The sequence below is a fragment of the Equus asinus genome, chromosome 6 (genome assembly GCF_041296235.1).
Source record: "Equus asinus isolate D_3611 breed Donkey chromosome 6, EquAss-T2T_v2, whole genome shotgun sequence".
Classification (NCBI taxonomy): Eukaryota; Metazoa; Chordata; class Mammalia; order Perissodactyla; family Equidae; genus Equus; species Equus asinus.
Window position 1 is genome coordinate 94,282,951 of NC_091795.1, and position 19,800 is coordinate 94,302,750.

Consider the following 19,800-nt stretch of genomic DNA (forward strand, 5'->3'; position numbering starts at 1 on the left):
AAGAGCACAACTGTAAAAGAATGACGATGGTGATTGTGCATGTGCGTGTGTGTTTGTGTGTGCACACCTATGTGTGGCCCCTGGGGCGCAATGTGAGGTATCACATTCAAGCCAGATGATAGAAATAACCCCGAAAGACCACAGCTCAGCCCAGCTGCCAGGCCTCTCCTCTCCGATGAAGTGAGTCAGCTGAGAGATGGGCTCATCCTTGATCCAGCTTAGAAGGGCAGACTGAAAAACAATGCTGTTCCCTCTCATTTTAAAAAAAACACATTTATTATTTACGATTATAAAAGTTAAAACTTGCTTGTTCCAGAAAATTTGGAAAATACAGAGAAATTTTGTCACCAGCCACCTGCCTCGAGTTGCTTAAGGAGTTACTTAGGCTTAAAGAGTTGCTTGTTGCTTAGCAGCTTAAAGAGCTGCTTCACGGGTCCATCAGCGTCCAATAGCTCCCCAAAGTTGTTTTTCAGGAGAATGAGCAGCTGCCCACTGGCTTGAACCAGCTCAGACCAGTCCAAACCACGCTGTAGTAAGGATGCCTGCGCAGAAGGATGGAAAAGGGTAAAAGTAACCGGGACTTCGTTATAATATGCAAAACGCCTCCCCGGGAGGAGATAAAGGCCTGTTAACATCACATGCGATGTATGTGGAGGCGTGTATCTGAACTGTGCGTGTGCCAGCCTCTATCCTCCTCTACAAGGGAGGACGCAACTTCCTTCTTGCATATTCACCCCCCACCCCTAATAGAAGGCACCTGCTCCCCGTGCTTGGGGAGCCAGGGCTCTGTGAAACTATTCCCTATGGCCTCCCTTTGCTTTGCTGCATGCCGCAAATAAAATCTCTGCTTTGTGTAATAACTACTTCTGGTGTCGTTTGATTTAACTCGCCAAGAAGGGGACTCACGTTTGGTCTGGTGACAAATTGAAGAGAAAAATTAAGGTCGTCTGAAATCTCACCATCCCAGGGTAATAATAATGAGGAGTAACGTTGACTGAGCTCTCAGGGCTGGTGGACACACGTCCCTGTGAGCAGACGCCCGGCAGTTTAGAGCGGAGGGACTAGAACACTCGGGGGTTACGTGGCGGCTTCAGTGAGGCAGCCACCAACCCAGGCGGGCCAGAGACACCTCCAGCACGGTTTACGTTGTATGTTCTTCCTTCCAATGGAACCTTCTCCCCTGCTCCTCTCTTCAACAAAATAGGGCCCAAATTGCATTCGCTTGTATTCTGCCTTCTGCCTTTAAACCCTGTATTGTAAACATTGTCCCTGGCCACAAAGCATTCTTTGCAAACATCGTTTCAGACACTGTGTATGATTCCAGCCTATGAAAACCTCTCCCATAATCTATTTAATCGTCCCATCTGTTAGACTTTTGGGGCAGGCCACATAAAAGATGGAGGGTTCTGTGCCTCGTGAGAAACTGACCTGCACAGGCTACCCCTTCCAGGGGCCTGAGCCGGGTTTCATGCCTCTGGCTGGTAAGACAGAGCACAGGCTGTGACTGGCTGGATGGAGTGTTCAGCCACGAGTCCAGGACTCCCCTGTTCCTTCTCATCAAAGAGAATTCTCCTCATTAAAATGCCAGGCTGCCCAGTGGTTATGACCTTTCTCTCTGGGGAGACCGAAGGGCTCTGGAGGCAGACAGTGGTGCCGGCTGCCCAGCACTGCGAACGCACTGAACGCCGCTGGATTGCATACTTCAAAATAGGAATTTTATGTTATGTGTATTTTACCACCATTTTCATGAGAAACTGTCAAACTAGAACTGTCAATGTTCGGCGAATTCAGAGCCCCGCCTCCATCTGATGGCGGTGTCTCATCCACAGCACACCCGACACTGGGACTCTGCCCGCCTCACACCCCTCCCGTCTTGGCATTCCCCAGCTGGTAACCAGTGATTTCTGAAAACAAAACCCCTGTTGCCAGGTCAGCGGTGACATCTTGGCACATAATAAGGCGTGTTATTTATTGTTGTTGTTATCAAGGGACTTTGGTCCACATCCCAGCCCAGGTGCCTCCTCCTTCATAAAGACTTCTGGACACCTGCCACTGGAGCCAAAGCCACAGAGCCCTCTGTTCTTCCATTTCCATCCTCTTCCCTTTCCACCACAGGTTGCAATTATTTGTGTGCGGAGCTGATCCCCCTACCAGATGGCACACACTTTCGAAGCAGAAACATTTACTGTTCACTTGGACACCCCTACTCTTGCCCCACCCCTCAACTCCTGCGCAGGCCTCGTCCCTTTTCACGTGATGGGGAAATACCTGCCTGGTGCTGAGGACACGGCAGCGGACCGGCTCCTCCCCACAGAGAGGAAGGTTCCTTCCAGTTGGCTGTGCAGACGACTTCAGCGCTGTGTGGTTAGTCCACCGCCAGGAGAGACCAGCAGACCCCTGCTAAGGAGATACATCGTTGATATTGGTTGGTTGGAAATGGGGTCCCTACCGCCATTTTCAGAGGACAGCCGGTGTTATTTGCAGCTAGGGCAGCCCGTCTGTTGCATTTCCCTCCTATGCAGCACCCTGCAGCTCCCCACCTCTGGAACTAAGAGAGTGGGCTGTGTTCTAAGATTTTATTTGGAAGCTAGTTACTGGGAACTTGGGGAGTTAGTTACTGGGAAGCTAGTTACTGGGAACTTGGGGAGCTGGTTACTGGGAAGCTAGTTACTGGGAATTTGGGGAGTACTTTGCTGTAGAAACTCCGCTGTGAAAGGTAACCAGTTGCCCAACACAGCCCACAAAACCAAGTCAGTTCATATGTTTGAAATACTACACACTTGTCTATAAAAAGAATAGAAAACAATGGCCCTAGAATACTAATGACATCTTGGTTTTTCCTAACCTCCCCACTGTGGTCCAGGTGGGTCTAGAATGACAAGTGCCTTCTAGACCTCAATAGCTCTTACCCCATCTGTTCACACAGGACCTCAGGCCCCCAAGAGCGACTCGTGCCCACATCTCTCCCTGGGAGACCCACTCCATTGTTCTTACCTGCAAGATGGCTGAGGGTCCTCAAGCAGCCTTCCCCTGGCGCCACCATCTTGAACCTCGTGGCCCCTCAGCCTTCTGGGCCCACCCGCACTCTTGGCCTTAAGGGGTGAGGGTGGGGGGGAGGCAAGTGCGATGAAGCCCATTCGGAACTCACCACAGCAGACTTGAGTCAGATCGGAAAGTTGGCCTGCTTCCGGAAAGGAGTAGATAGAGTTGAGCATCACTGGAGGCAGATGATAACTTGGTGCCTGGTCATTTCTGCTGATGCCATCCCAAGAACTTTCCAGAAGTCAGGGTGTGGTGAACCAGAGAGCAACTTTCCCTATCCTAAATTTGTTCCTTCAGCCTGTAGATATTTATCGAGTATCAACTATGTGTTTGCCCTTCGGTTGTGGATCTAAAGAAGTGTACCTGTTGGCTGTTATCTAGAATCATCAGGTCTGGATTCGCCTCCTACATTTAACTTGACACATGAAATCTCTCTGAGCTTCGATTTCCTTACCCCTGACACAGTTCTTGCTTCACCAAGCTGTGGCAAGAGTTGAAGAAGCTCAAGCCCATCAAGGCAGCTGGGAACTGGAAGTACCCGGTAAATGCCAAGCAAGGAAGTAAACATGGAGAGTGCAGCCAGATGGCCTCGGGCAAAGGTTCTTCTGCGGTTTTATTGTTGTTTTCTTTACAACAAAATTAATAATCATGCATATACTTAGACCCACTACCAGCTCAGAATAGAACCCTCCCCACCCATACGAGGTGAACTCAAAAAGAAGAGCCCCGAAAAAGAAAAGTAAGACAAACGTCTCGTGATTTTTTTAAATTCAGAAATGTAAAAAGAAAACCCCTTCTGTGAACATAGACATGCGGGGCATACAGAGACGCTACACGGCACGTGTGACTTTTTTTTTTCATTTAGACCCTGGACAAACTCTTTGATGTCCAAAATCTAGACCTAGAGCAGGGCCCATCACTCGTCATATGGGTGGACGCCGAGGGGTGGGAAGGCCCTGAGCTTGCAGGAAGAGTCCATGTGGCAGCCCTCGTCACATTCGCACGGGAGCCCTAACCTCAGGAGAGCGAGAATTCTGCTCCAGATGCTCACTTCTCCAACGTCCACACGCACCCACATCACCTATTAAAACGCAGGTTCTAGTTCACGGGGTCTGGGGTGGGGCCTGAGAGTCTGCATTTCTACCAAACCCCCAGCGCTACTGCTGGACCCTAGGCCTCCATTCGAAGGGCAGGGCCGGGAGCAGACAATGCTTGGGGCCTGGGCGTTGGCATATTTTAAAAAGTTTCACAGATGATCCTAACGTTCAACTACAACATTCCATTCCAGCGCAGCAGACTTGTCAATTTTCAGATTCTCTCTTTTTTTTTTTTTTTTTGAGGAATTTTGGCCCCTCGCTAGCATCTGTCGCCAATCCTCTTCTTTTTGCTGAAGAAAAGTGGCCCTGAGCTAACATCCCTGCCCATACTCCTTTACTTTATATGTGGGACGCCTGCCACAGCGTGGCTTGATAAGCGGTGCGTAGGTCTACACCCGGGATCCTAAACGGCGAACCCCGGGCTGCCAAAGCGGAACGTGTGAAATTAACCACTGTACCACCAGGCCGGCCCCCAAAATTTTCAGATTCTCTTTTTGACTAAAATAGACCACATGAGGATTAAATGAGGAGGTGCGAGAGCACCCAGGACAGTGGGTGTCTGGCACACGGCCACTCGGGAAGCGTTGGCCACGAGTAGCACCAAGGGAGAAACTGAAGGTGGTTAGCAACTGCACCGCACAGAAAGTGAGCCCCAGTGTAGGCAGCAGACTTTAGTTAACAATAGCGTACTCAGATTCCAGCACTGGTTCATCCATTCCAACAAACGGACCACACTCACGGAGGGCAGTCATAAGAGGGGCCAGCGGGCGGTGGAGGGCAGTTGTACCAGAGCTCTGTATTTTCTGCTCGATTTTTCGGTAAACCAAAAACTGTGCTGAAAAATGAAGTCTCTTAACTTATACACAATGTTATAAACAAATATGACCTGAATAAGATAAAAAAAAATTTAAAGATTTAAAAAACAAAGTCTTTTAACTTAACAAAATGAATAACTGGTAACATACAGACTCTGGCCAAGCAGACGGGAGCAGAGCCCACGGGCCCTGGGGGCACCGGCAGCAGCTCTTTCTTGGCCGACTCGTGCTGGAGGAAGAGGCCCCAGAGAGGAGGGGGCAGCGGTCGGAGCCCAGGGCTGTGGAATTATTTCAATGTGTAAACAACTGGCGTGGCCCCCCACTATCAGCTCTAATACTCATGTTATCACTGAGTTTAAGGCAGAACTGAAGGCAGCGGAGAACTGATAACCTATAAGATAGATGTTGTCATCCCCGCCTTACACACGAAGAAACTGAGGCTCAGAGAAGTTGTGATTTGCCCGAAGTCCCACAGCTGTTCGACGGAGTAGCTGGGGCCTGAACCCCAGCGTGCCAGCCTCAAAACCCAGGCTCCTCTCAGAGGAGGAAGCTCTTCCGGCTGAGAGTGCCTGTGACCGGCTGACCGTGCAGTTGACTTCTCCCTGCTGGTGGGTCCTGACGCTGGCATTTGCAAAGAGCCCAGAGGGCAGCTCTGCTCACACACTGACTAGAGCTCCCGCCGGCCACTCACCTTGCCAGGCTGGTCTTCTCCCTCCTCCGCTCAGTGTTGGATCTGGAGGAGGTCCGCGCTGTACGGACCCTGAGAGCTCATCGGCTCAGTCTTCCGCCCTCCTGCTTTACAGATGGGAAAAGGGAGGCTCAGAATAGGGAAACCACCCAGCCAAAGGCACACAGCCAGAACACGGCAGAGCCAAGGCTGGACACCAGGCTTTCCGACCCCCGGCCGCCGTGCTGCTCCCCCGAGGGCGGCGGGGCGGGGGCTCACCCTGCTGCTCCTGGCAGGGCCAGCTCGGGGCAGGCAGCTCACACTCCCTTGGCCAAGTGCACACATGCAATCGAGCTGTCAGGAGCCGTCTCCCGCTGCGGTCAGCGGGCCACAAGGCCGCTCTGTGAGCTGGGTTTGGTGATGTCACTGGGAGTTGTCTACGTGTGACTTCACGAAGGTGTGATAGTGTCGCACTCACCTCCCCCAGTGCTTCAAATCTGCAGCTCAGCATCTTTCCAGAACCTTCATACAGGCCAGTGTGTGCTTCACAAAAGGAAATGGTAGATGAGAGTCCATTTAGTGTAATAACGGGTTTGGTTTTATGAGCAGGAAGAATTGCCTTTGTCCAGTAGCATGAAAAAGTGAATTTAAAGTTAAAACTATGTCATGGGATGGCTCTCCGACTCTGGCAAGGTATGACAGCTCACTAGAGAGTTACAGAGGTGCTTTCTTCCAAAGGAGGCCAGCTGAGCACGCACGCACGGTCTGTGGCTCAGGGAGCCGTTCCCACTTGCTTCTGAACCACTGAGTTTGACTGTCCCAGAATGTGCTGTCCCAGGCCAGAGTCCTGCCCTGAGGGCACGGTCCTTGCAGGGCCAGGTTGAAGGGGACCATGGTCCTGGTAAGTTCAGGTTATCTTCAAAACGCAGGTGTGGGTATGGATGTGTGTGTTGCTATTTGTGCATTTAACATCAACATTTAGAGGCCCAGAGAGGCAGCCTCCAACACGGAATCCAGCAGCCAGGCAGCTACTGACATTTAAGTTTGAACTAATTCAAATTAAATACAATTACAAATTCGGTTTCTCAGTCACTCAAGCTGTGTTTCAAGCGCTCAGGAGCCACTTGTGGCTAGCGACAATATAGAACACTTCCATCATTGCAGAGTCAGGAGGCGCTGGCCTAGAAGTGAGCCCCATGGCGGGAGCGGGTGAAAGGGGTATTTCATAGAGACCCAGGAAGCAATCAGAAGGCCCGTGCCACTTGAGCCCCGGAGTACGTCTGTAAGTCTAGAAGTGGTCAGGAAACCCAGACGTGGGGACAATGAGCCCCGTCCTATGGGGAGGAATTCACTAGCTGCACCCTCGTGTCACATCAGCTGTGCCCAGAACGAGTCCTAGTATAAACCTTGCTTAGTGGGACATGCCGGAGACACAGAGGAATTACAGGCAGTCTCTTATTTTGTACTTTGCATGTATTTTTGATCCTGGAAATCCCATCATGAAGAGATTATTATAAATCAAATCACATTCTTCCAGGAAAGTGTTCCTGTTTATTATTCCTAGGCCACGTTCATTTCCAAGGAAGCAAAGTGACCTTGAAAGGTTAGGCCAGGATTAGGCAGAGGGAGATTTCTTCTAAGGAGCTGGGGAAGTCGTATGAAACGTGAGGGAGCTGGTTCTGCCCTGACAGAGATGGAAGAGGCCCCTCACAAGCCCGGGTGGTCCCCCTCTGCCTCCCAGGATCCCGTTTCACTGCTTTCTTGGCCACGGGTGTGGTGCTTCTCCATGCACACGGGCTTATGTGGTTCCCAAGCTGCCTGCACAGGATGATCCCGGCTGAGCAGGTTCCAGGCCTTATCGCTCCAGTGCGCCAGCACTCATGTCAGCAATCCGGGCAGACGGAATCCGGCCTGGCAGGTTTGAGTCCAGTCTCTCCGCCACATCCAGTCACTTGCGCCTGAGGGTCGAGTTATTTGCAGACTCTGGAGAGCACAGGTCCTCTAGAAGGGACACCAGAGGAGAGAAGGGCTGTCTGTCTGGTACAACTTGGCACGAATACATCAGAATGTCCTCAGTAGCGTGGTCAGGAAAGAGAAAACACGACAATGAAAATCTCTATGGTTACTTCCAGAGATCAAATTCAGCTGGAAATTCAAGATGTGAACCTACGTTTTCAGCGTCCAAGTGTCCAGAAGAGGACCTGCAACGTGAAGGGCTCAGTGTGTATTTGCGTAAGGAAGGAACGAAATGACCCACTGAACTCCAGGAGGGTCCCAGAGTGAGGGGCTTTCACATCACATACTTGATTCAAAAGGAAAAAAACCCTTCCTTCTGTGCCCAAAATGGACACCAAGTTTCCAATACCTTTCTGTCAGCATTTACTGAAAACCTGGGCCTGCACGCCACGCTGGGAACAGAGCAGCGAAAGAGACAGGCACACAGCCCTCTCGGAGCTCAGTCTCCGAGCTCGGTCAGGGGGGGAAGACACAAGTAACCGCGGTATGTTAGAGGATGAAGATGAGGCAGGAAAACCGAATTTACCCTTCTTTACTCACTTGATAAATGTCACCGTAGCAAGTACAAGTATCTAACATCATTCCAGGAGAGTGTAGGCATCACTGAACAATGTTATTTTTGAAGATAAAGAAGGTGTTTCTCCCATCAGACAGCATATTAAGTGTTTTAAACCAACAAAGTAATTTCCTGGTTGATTAAAAGTTAGACAATACAGAACAGCATTAAAAAGAGAATAAAAATTCCATCTATTCACATGCGTTTATATGAAGGCACACTGTTTGAGATGATGAAAAAGCTTTGGAAACAGATGATAGTAATGGCTGCACAGCATTGTGAATGCACTCAATGCCACTGAATTGTACACTTAAGAATGGTTACAATGGTCTATTTTATGATACGTTTATTTTACCACAAAAAAATTCACACTGGATACACCATTTTATAAATCTAAGTGTTCCTTTTACAATATAGCACATTTCTCCATTATCATTAGAAAACATTCCTAAATATAATTGTAAAGACTGACACTGTTTCATCCAGTGGCTGCAGCATAATTTATTACCATTTCGGTCATGTTGGATATTTGGAGTGTTTCCAATTTTTGGTTATTATAAATGATATTTTCGTGAACACTTTTGTGCATAAAATTTCATGTGCTTTTTTGAGTACATCCTTAGGATAGAGCCCTAAACGCGGGATTAGCAGCTTAAAGGGCATGGCATTTTTAAGGCTTCTGATACTTATTGCCAGATTGCATTCAGTAAATATTGTACTGATTTATACTTCTCCTTGCTACACGGGAGACAGCCATTGTCACAGCCCCACAGCCTCAACATGTACCTTCTCAAAAGTCTTAGGTAACTTTTCTCCCCAAGTTTCTCCCCTTCTTCCTGCTAGGTGTCTATCCTCACAGCTCTCAAAGTGCTGCTTTTGCTGGAAAGTCCAGTATCTGTGCATGGCCATCAGCTCATCGCCTCTGAAGGAAGGCCGGCGGCAGGCCTCCCAGAACCACAGAGGCGGGTGGGCGGCACGGCCCTATGGGTCAGGCAGGTGCGTTCCCGAGAGAGGCTGTGAGAGGAGGTGAGTGTAGATGAGGCCACGAGAGGGCTGGGAGACAAAAGGCGAGTGTCCCCCAGAGCGATGGGACCATGAAAGCTCTCAGCCAAACCAGGACATGTTGGGAGGGAAAGTGACACTATTAATCATGACACTAGAACACAGCATAAACTAGGGTGACCGTACCAGGCAGACCAGGATTCACACCCACATGTCTAAAGTCAGCACCACGAGACTGTATGGAATGGGACCCCAAATATCCAAAATGCGGGCCTTATTGGAGACTGCAGATGTTTAGTCTCTATGAGGGTGCAGAGAAGGGAAAGCACGGGCCCCTCAACCAAGGACTGCGCCCTCTCATGAGGTGACAAGACAGCACACGCCTGAAAGCTAGTACTCCACTTTGTCGAGGAAGCAGAGACCAGACAAGACCAGATATGATCAAGATATCCTGGAGACGCCAGAAGCCCAGGATCTGTAGGAATGCAGTCACTGAGGCTCCACTGATTTGAGATGAGGCACCTGTCAATCAGCAAAGACCTAAGGGTAAGGTATTCCAGGTGAGGGACCCAGGCTGCCTGGGGGGATATAGAAGTAGATATGAGAACTGATGATCGTTGAGGGCCATTCAAATGGCAGGGCCTGAGCTAGGCACCTTATAGTTTACTGAATAATCCTACAGCCAGCAGCCCTACAAAATCCTACATCCCACAACCCTACGAGATAACAGTAAGATGCCCAGACTCACAGAGGCGGACAGACTTTCTGAGAGCCCATGCTACTGTGATGAGAGCTGATATTTGTGCTCACTGGGTGCTGTGGTTCAAGAAGGGCGGGACAGAGGAGCGTCTGCCCCGGGTGCAGGTGGTGAGGACATGCATTGTCTGTAGATAATTTTAAAAACGATAATAAAACTGACTAAAAGCTGCTCTGCTTGTTATTATCACTGTGCCCATCAATTCTAAGCAGTGTCACTGATAAAATACTCCTTCCCGAAAAAGATTCCTTTGTTCTAACAATTGCTGTGGTGATGATTGTGTTTTAATAACATATATGTGAACTTCACATTTTCATTACTGGTCCTTTCATAAACGTTGTATTCTGCACCTAAATTAATTCAGAGAACTCCCAGTTCCACAGTTGGTCGTTGATTCACAGGGACGTGGCCACATGTGCTCGTTTTGAGAGTAAGTTTCTCATGATCCGCTATCGTTCGGTAGGCTGACCAGCTTGTCTCGGTTCACCTAGGACTTTTCTGTTTTTAGCACTGAAAGTCCCAGACGGTTGGCCACCTTGGCTCTGAGCTCCGCCCGGAACAATTCATGTCTTCAACCCTCCTGACAGATTTGAAATAAAGAACACTATCACAGGGGTTGCGAAAGCAAAGGAGTGGGGCTTGAATTATTTCAGTTCTCTCACTCCATGTGCAGTTTCGATGGTGACAATTTAAACAATGAAAGCGCTACCTGCAAGATGTAAAATCTTTGGTAAATACAAATTTTAGTTCATACGTGAAATGTTGGGGTTTTTTTTTTTTTGTTTTTTTGGGGTTTTTTTTTTAGGAATATTAGCCCTGAGCTGACATCTGCTGCTAATCCTCCTCTTTTTGCTGAGGAAGACTGGCCCTGAGCTAACATCTGTGCCCATCTTCCTCTACTTTATACGTGGGACGCCTGCCACAGCATGGTTTAACAAGTGGTGCCGTGTCCACACCTGGGATCCGAACCGGCGAACCCCGGGCCACCGAGAATCGGAACATGCGAACTTAATCGCTGCGCCACCAGGCCAGCCCCTGAAATGTTTAACTTAATTTGAATAATATCTTTAAAATTGAAGTTTCTTCTTTTAAAATTACTTTTTGTTCTAAAACTAAAAAGCAAATCAAGAAAATAATGATTACTGCTGGTTTTTACATATGTTATTACAGAAAACAGTCTTGTATTGATTGAGGAGGGAGTGTTCAAAAGTTTGGTGTTTCAGGTGTTAAATACAGTCGATCTGACACTGGCGTTGTGCATAAATTATCTCATTTAATCCCCATGGTAATCTGTGAGACAGCTTCTGTTACTTTCCCCATTTCGAGAGGAAGAAACTGAGACTCTCGAGGAAGTAAACTAACCTGCCAGAGAGGGTCGGGATGCAAATCCATGCCAATCTGTCTCCGGGGTCTGCTTTCCTGACCACTGTGCCATGCCATACTTAACCCCAAACCTGGGCTCTCCTAGAGAGGGCTGCTCCCTGGGGTGTGAGGACCCAGGCTAAGAATTGTTTTGTCAGAATACTGTAGCTGCTTCTTCCAGTTTTATATGGCTGTGTAACAAATTACCCCAAACTTCAGTGGGGTGAAACCCCCATCTATTACGTGCACAGATTCTGTGGGTCAGGAACAGAGGGGCCAGGTTTGTCTCTGCTCCATGACCTCTGGGGCCTCAGCTGGGAAGATCTGGCAGCTCCCTGACTCCAGGGCTTGGGGCTGGATCTTATCTGTTAATGGATGTCCTCGCCACCTGAGCTGGTGCTCACCTGTGAGCCAAACCCTGAACACGAGCTCTCCGCGTGGCCTGAGGTTTCTGTCAGCGTGATGGCCTCAGGGCAGCTTTCCATCTTACAGGATGACTCAAGGCTCCAAAGGCAAGCGTCCCAGCCAGGATGGTAGAAGCTGGACCGCCTTAGCCACGTTCTATATGTTTAAATGAGTCACAGCCTGCCCCGATTGCACTTCACCTCTTGATGGGGTGCCCAGACGTGGTGTGGCAGCTGTCAGTAAAATCAAATTTGTTCTGCTTCTCTGTTTCCTTGTCCAGCTGGTCCTGACTCCTCCAGCCTTGGCTCGCAGCTGGGCTCTTCCTAGGAATTTCGGCCTCCTCCACACCCGGGCCTATCACAGGTCTGTCAGGCAGCCCCGACCCAGAAAACATTTCTGGGTGCGGCCCTGGGAGAGGCAGCAGATAAGAGCAGACCTTTGGCATACAGGATGTCTGCTGAGTTCTGAAGGCACGCACAAACAGCCAGGTGTACCCACCCCCTGGACTATTGATGAAAACATTTATTCAACCCTGAAATTTCAGACTCTTACATTTTTTAAGTAAGCCCCTACCTAACTGATTCGCTGAATTATCTTTGGACAATTTTATCGCATCCCAATACCCACCCTTTCCCTTCCTCCACGAAGGCACTGCCTGCTTGCTCCCCCTGGCCCCCGCCCAGCCCTCACGCTCTGGTGCAAAAAAAGCTGGCAGAGTTGGGAAGACCAGCTGCCCCCAGAGGCTACGTACCGAGGGCAGGAGCGAAATGTGGGAAGCAGGGGCTGTGGGGGTGAGAGGCCCAGAGGGGAGAGGTCATCACGGGAACACAGGTACGACAGCTTGCTGAGGAAGGGAGAGAAAGATCTTCCAGGGATGAGGGCGAGCAGCTCCCGGGAGTTTCGCTTGCTGGAGGCAGAGGGGAAAGGGCGTTTAATGATGCACTGGACCCCTCCTTCGACGTTTGAGAAGCAAGGGCAGGTGGCATTCTGTTTGCACTGTCTTTAAATGCAACTCTACTCAAGGGCTGAGCTCTGGGCAGCCCTGCCTTATAAACATTATGGGAACTTGCGTTGAGTTTCGACAGTGAGTCCTTGCACCCACACGCTCTCTACCCTTCACCACAACCTCCTCGGGAGTCCTGAGAAATAGAGGTTTCCAGGTCCCTTACCCTGCGCCATTCTCTTCCTCTTTCTTCCGGCAGTCAAACGCTGACTTCTTTCAGACAGTGTCTTAGTCAACTCGGGCTGCCATAACGAAGTAACACAGACTGTGTGGCTTAAACAACAGAAATATTCTCTCACCATTCTGGAAGCTGGAAGCCTGAGATAAAGGGTCATCAGGGTTGGTTCCTTCTGAGGCTGTGACGAGAATCTGTTCCAGCCTCTCGCCTGGTTCCCGGTGGTTTTCTGGCAATCTTTGGTGGTCCCTGGCATGTAGAAGTATCATCTTAATGTCTGCCTTACCCTTCGTCACTTGGCCTTCCCCCATCTCTCCACGTCATCTTCCCTCTGCGCGTGTCTGTCTCTGTCCCAATTCCCCCTTTTCCTAAGGACACCAGTCATGTTGGACCAGGTCCCACCCTAATGACTTCATCCAACTCGATGCCCTCTGTAAAGACCCTCTCTCCAAATAAGACCACTTTCTGAGGTCCTGGGGGCTAGGACTTCACCACGTGAGCTTGGGAGGGGGACAATTCAACCCATGACAGATAGCATCTTCCAAGTAGCATGCTCTTCACGGGAGGCCTCAGCCCATTCTGGTGCTAAGGCGCGAATCGTGATCAGTTTAGGTCAACCGTGGAGGTCCCGCTCTCCTTTCTAGAGATGGAGAAGGCAAGGGGACATGATACATTCTGCCCAATGAGACAGGAAAGGAAGTCTGCCAGGAAAAGCTCTTTCTTGGACAAAAAGAGACGCAGAAATAGAGATGCCCTCTCCCTGTCCATGAGCCTTCATTTTGTCTGTATCTGATGCCCAGAGCTGGGGCCATCTTGGAACCAGGAGAGGAGCAGGCCCACACCGTGGGCATGGAAAAGAGAAAGATGAAAAGACACAGGTCTTTGGTGTTGTTCTTGAGGCTCCTAATGAACAAAATTGGAGCCTCCCTTCCTTGAGACGTCTCATTACATGAGATGATTAATTTTCCCTATTGCTTAAGCCAATACGAAACAGAACACGGTGCTTACCAGAACACTCCTTAGGAAGTGTCTGGCAAATGGGCAGGAAGAAGATTTTGACAAGTCTTTGCAAAGGGAGCTGTGCCTGTCATGGGCCTCCTTGATCTCACTCCCATTCCCCACCCCACCAGGGCCCTGCTCTGTTTCTTGGAGTGGGGTGGAGATAGGGGCTGACCCCTGAAAATCACACTTGTCAGCTCTCTTGCCAACAGGTTCCAATCGGGAGGTCCTGGTAGGAGATTGGAGGATGGGAGATGGGTCCTGTTCTCCGGTCTCTGCTTTGAGCAGTGTCTCCAGCATTGACTGCTTCCCTTCAGTGGTTCCAGCCCCTCCAGTCAGCACCCCTTTCTGTGGTTCCAGTTCCCACTGGACGGCCCCCAAGTGCTTTGCTGGTGGCCTTCACTCCCTTTTAGGCCCAGTCCCATGGGTGGTAGTGGCTTCCTGCAGCTGCTAGATACTCTGTTATCTCTGTAACTAGTTCCCACATTAAATACCCTCTACCGAACCACCTGCTCAGGCCCTGAGTGACACAGGGCATGATATGCCACAGGAGAACGGTTGGTACCTGGTATGGTGACTAACCTGCCCTCTAAGGTGCTGTCGTCAACAAGGATTTGGTTGGGCTGATGGGAAATGCAGGTTGAGGCAGAGCGGAATTGTCTGCATGACAAAGGAGCAGCCCCTGGGGGTGGGGTGCTGCCCCCAGAGTCAGCCCTCTCACAGTGAAGCTGGACCTAAGGACGGTTCTCTCTCTATGCACTCACCAGTCTTGTTCTTGCCCTGGGTGCCCTGGGGCCCTCCCCAGCTCACGCCAGCCCTCCATGAGCCTTTCCAAACCCAGGCTTCTCCATGAGCTGTTTCTTTTTTCTTTTCTTTTTTTTTTTTGAGGAAGATTAGCCCTGAGCTAACATCTGCTGCCAATCTTCCTCTTTTTGCTGGGGAAGACTGGCCCTGAGCTAACATCCGTGCCCATCTTCCTCTACGTTCTATGTGGGACGCATACCACAGCATGGCTTGTCAAGAGGTGCCATGTCCGCACCAGGGATCCAAACCGGCGAACCCTGGGCCACTGAAGCGGAACATGGGAACTCAACCTCTGTGCCACTGGGCTGACCCCTCCATGAGCTGTTTCTAATACCCAGAGCGGAGCTCGCACCTTTTCCCTAGGGCCCCCATGGTGGTGCCCTGTGTGGCCACTGTCCTGGTGACCAGAACATAAGAGAGCACAAGCCTGGGGTCGACGTCCCCTCAGAACTGTGAGCTCCTCAAGTGCAGGGACCTCCTTGGCTCATCTCCCTCTCCTTGGCAGCTGGAAGGACCTGGGCCCAGAATAAGGGCTCACAGGCTGCTTGAAGGGAGACAGCAAGCACCCCCATCAGATGCTCATGCAGCCTCTCCTTGGGGGTTCAGACACAGGTCTGCCTTGTGCCAGGGCCCGTGTGGCGCGGTCCAGCGTGATGCTGCAAGCCCGGGGTTCTGACTTGGCAGAAATATGGGGCTCAGATGGCCCCCGGCAGAGCACACACTGTCCAGAAGGCCTGGGTTGTGCAAGGGCCTCCACTACTGATCCCCGCCACAAGAGGAAGAACGCTTGCAGGTCTGAGGCTTCCCAGAGGTGGGGCCCCACCAGGTGGGGCACCAGCAAAAATGGAGCAGTGGAAAATCCAGCAGAGGTGCTGCAACATGTTGGGTCAGAGGCAGTTGCCAGGAGCTCAGAAGAAAATAAAACAAAAGAGGCAATTTTCTTTAAGCCTTGGGTAGAAGGGGAGGCTTCTTTTCACCCTCATCAGTTCCCTGCTGGTCCCCAAGAACCCAGCCCATAGCTGCAGCCAGAAAGGGTCCTCCTTTGCCCCGCACATCACTCGCACATAGGCAGCCCTCAATATAAACATGTATTGAACGAATAAATGAGTAAATAACCAAAGGAGGAACATTCAGAATGTTTTCTCCCTCTAATTGTAGATTGCACATGGGGAGGGATTCCTATGAGCTAATCAGTCACGCAGCAGCCGCAAATCACAGATCTTTCAGGACAGCTCTGGTTTCAGTTTAACAATATTGAGTGACTTTTATGTGCCAGGCACTGGGCTAGAAACCAGATGTCTGAAGATAAGGAGATTGTGGCCCTGAATTCAAAGGGAGGGGAGGGGAGGGGAGGGAGGGATGAGACCCAAGGTGCTCATACTGTGCAATCCACGCTGTGATGGCCGGTGGGCTGGGTCTGCAGGACAGAGTGGTTCAGGAGGGCTGAAGTGGAGGTGATGAGGCTGGGCAGGTGATCAGGGCAGACCTCAGACGGTCCCGGGTGCCAGGCTAAGGCGTTTGGACTTTACCTTGGGCCAAGGACCACTAGCGAAGGGTTTTAAATAAACGAGTAGGGCCGGCCCTGTGGCTGAGTGGTTAAGTTCACATGCTCCGCTTCGGCGGCCAAGGTTTTCGCCGGTTTGGATCCTGGGCAGGGACGTGGCACCGCTCATCAAGCCATGATGAGGTGGCGTCCCACATAACACAACTAGAAGGACATGCAGCTACAATATACAACAATGTACTGGGGAGCTTTAGGGAGAAGAAGAAGAAAAAAACTAAAAACAGGAAGACTGGCGGCAGATGTTAGCTCAGGCACCAACCAATCTTTAAAACAAAAAAAAATTTTACTCTAAAAAAAAAAGAATGAGTAAAAATGGTCAGATCTGAAACTTTCTGTCCGCTGTCCGCCCACGTGTTAGGAAGCTGGCATGTCTGAAGGCTGGCTTGGCACACATTTACTGGGACTCTCCCTTCAGTCCACTGGAAAGGCAGTCTGTGGGAAGCAATACATTGCTCAAGTTAAACGAATTCCTGCTTCGCAACCTCTGGACAGACGTCACCTCTTCTCTGCAATGTATTGTGTGACCCCTGACCTGCCGCAGGGCCCTGCTGGGCTCTAGGAGGCTGGGGCCCAGCTCCTGCCAGATGGCCCGTGTCCCAGCAACTTCCCGGGGAGCCACAGCAGGGCAGGGGCAGGGTGGGGCGGTGATGCAACAACACTTTATAAAACAAACGTCCTGGGACTTCCACTTACACATGCGTGTCTTTGGCTTCCAACAGATACTTTTGGAGGCGCTCCACTTCTCCGATGACACCTTTGTTGCTCAGAGCATGGAGGGCCTCCCCGGAAGCTCTCTGCGTCTGGGGCTCATCATCTGGATATCGGCGAAGATGGCACACTTCACGTGTTGGAGGGTGGATTAGGTTTTTGGAAACACCTAAAACAATTCAAGGGCAAGGCTACAGTGTTGGTGAGTGAGTGAGCCTCGGAACAACTATTTTTGGTCAAACATCCGCATGTGACTTGTTTCTAGTGTCCCATGACTGGTTCCCATTACCTAGGTGTCCTGAATTATGGCACCCTCGCAGGACAGGTCCTAACCTCCCAAAGTCCTCATGTGGCTGGATGTCTTGAGTCTCATTCCATAGTCAATTCTTACCATACTTCTGGGAAGAAATCTGGTGCAGAATATGACCACGAACATGTGGACAGAACACAAACTCATTTTCCAGAGTTCTCAATGTCGAATATTCCAATACTGAGTACATGGACACATAAATGCTCGCTGACTATTGTCTCTTATGTTATTTAATTCTTTCCAGTAAAGGTGACTCCTTAGATTTATAACCACTGTTTACCTTTACAAGCCCTTTCATGTAAATAATTAAGAAAACAACACCTTTTTCATCAGATGTGTCCTCATTTTCGTTTCAGAAAATGTGGTGAGCGGATTTATGTGGAGCTCTCTTTGTAAAAAAAGTCAGAGGTTCTTAGAACATCAGAGAATACGAGTCCGAGTTTTCCTCCAGTCCAATCCAGCCAGGGAGCATTTTACAGAAAAAGTCTGAGAGCCAGAACGTGGAAGTGATGCCCCGGGCTTCAAGACAGGCTCTGGGCCGAGGGAAGATACACAACTGGAGCTGGTCCCAGAACTCAGGAGTGATGATTAAGGACACAGACCTTGATGGCATGTCCAATGTGTTTTTTTGATGTTTTTGTTCACTTCCTTTACTGCCTCTGCACCAAACACAAAAACCTCATCTCCACGTAAGGGTGACTTCTTGGTGTCGGGCATCCCACATTCACAAGGATGTGTTGCTTTTCTCTAAGGAAAAAAAAATAGTAAGGGAGAGGACAAAGTGTATTGAAAATATGCAGAAAGACACTAAAGGCATGCATTTGAATAAGGCCAGGTGTAGTCATGGCTGGTTTATCTTCACAAATCCAGATTAGTAGCCTGGTTTAATGACTCAGGCCTCGCTGACTCCCAGACCCAAAGCCAAGGGCCTCGCCTGCAGCTTGCAGGGCCAGTGCTCCAGGAAGCAGTACTGTCCACTCCCCTTGCTTCTGTTACCCCATCTGGGCCAGATGGCTCATCTGGGCAAGGCCTGGCCTCCCCAGAGGAGAGTGAAGTGTGTGGGCAGGAGTTTATGTGTTTGGGGTGGGCTAGTAGGAAAGGCAGTTGTGGGGGTGACCAGGCTGTAAGTGGCACAAGCGTGCAGCAGAGGGACAGACCACCTGGCTTCCGGAATCAAGAACTCGCCTCTACCTTCAGCTAATACTTCTAAATCTAAAATATTAACCACAGAACTGAGTTGAAAGGGCCCCTAGATCTGGCCCACCCCTTTCCCTTGATTGCTGGAGAAACAGGCTCACAGAGGGTCAGGGAAGTGGCTGAGGTCGCACAGCGGCAAGTTGCTGGCAGGATAGGGGCTGGCTGTCCTTCCCTCCAGGCCAGGCTGCTACCAGGATCCCACACGCTGAGACATCCCGTCCCCTCTGCCGAAAGGAGGCTGCAGAGCTGGGACAGCCTTCACCTCGCAATGACTGGTTGATTGATGTGCCACTGAAAGCTGGACAGTGCGGACAGTGTTCCCCTTGTGGTCTCGGCACTGGACACAGGAGACTTCCAGAGTGTGAGGAAAACTCTGTGTGTCACTGGAACAAAATGTTTCTGCACAGAGGGGGACAAATACCACGTGCTCACCACGGAATCAAAACTGTCCCATTTAGCGCCTGAGGCTATAATGTTCCTGATGGGATTGTTAATCTCATTCCTCCTTAGGGATTAAGTTTGTTAGGATGGAGATAACGCCCATCCGCTTCCCCCGGGTCCATGGTACCTAGCACCCAGTGGTTGCTCCAGGACTACGTAAAAATAAAACTGATCAGGGTGCCCAAGAGAGAAGGGAGCTCTGCCCTTCATGTAGGAAGACACCGCTGTTTTACCCCTCTTGATTCTGTGTAAGTCAGGCACGCTCCAGGGAGAGTCAGGTCATTCATTCACTCATGCATTCATTAAAAAAGTATTCGCTGACTATGCCCCAGGCCTGAGGGCCAATACAAAGGTTTTCCAAAACCTCACAGGGTTTTGTAGCTCTGAAGATCCTTGCGTCATCTAGTCCCAGAGATTTACCCAAGATCACACAGCAAGTTGGGGCCAGGGACATGCGCCAGCACTGAGCTCCTCCAGGGTCCCCTGCACCCACTGCGTGGCCAGGGCGTTTCACATGTTCTCTAACTCCTACCGGCAGCCTCAGGTTGGTCACAAAACCCACATGCTAGGATGGGACATAACTGTTGTATTTTGTCTTCAAGGGAACGAACGGTGAGAATGAAAGAAAAAAACTGCCCTCCTTGGGGCTGGCAGTGGAGGGTGGCCTGGCCCGCCCCTCCAGAGGCAAGTCCTCCACCGTAGGCGTTGGCTGCGCCCTCTTAGGGACAACCAAGTTCCTACGCGACTTTGACCATTTGTATTGAATTGCGTAGACACTGTTGGTGTGTTAGGACTTACATAACTCTCTCAAAGCGTGCCAAATGCAGTTGCCCTTAAAGATGTCCAGTCATTGATGAGAGCCATCCAATACGGTAAAGGG

At 50.3% G+C, this 19,800-nt stretch overlaps 1 long non-coding RNA gene across 4 annotated transcripts; it reads right to left on the bottom strand.

The window, feature by feature from the left end:
- Positions 1-256: 256 nt before the first annotated feature.
- On the bottom strand, positions 257-6,046 carry LOC139045564 (uncharacterized). 4 transcript variants are annotated; one of them, XR_011504207.1, is made up of 5 exons: positions 5,901-6,046; positions 5,646-5,746; positions 3,149-3,340; positions 2,273-2,397; positions 257-542 (listed from the first exon to the last, which is right to left on the bottom strand). It is a non-coding gene; the product is annotated as an uncharacterized lncRNA (long non-coding RNA). The 4 variants fall into 4 exon arrangements; XR_011504210.1 differs by having other exon boundaries at positions 2,273-2,400; positions 5,901-5,993; XR_011504208.1 differs by lacking the exon at positions 5,901-6,046 and having other exon boundaries at positions 5,646-5,777.
- Positions 6,047-19,800: the final 13,754 nt, after the last annotated feature.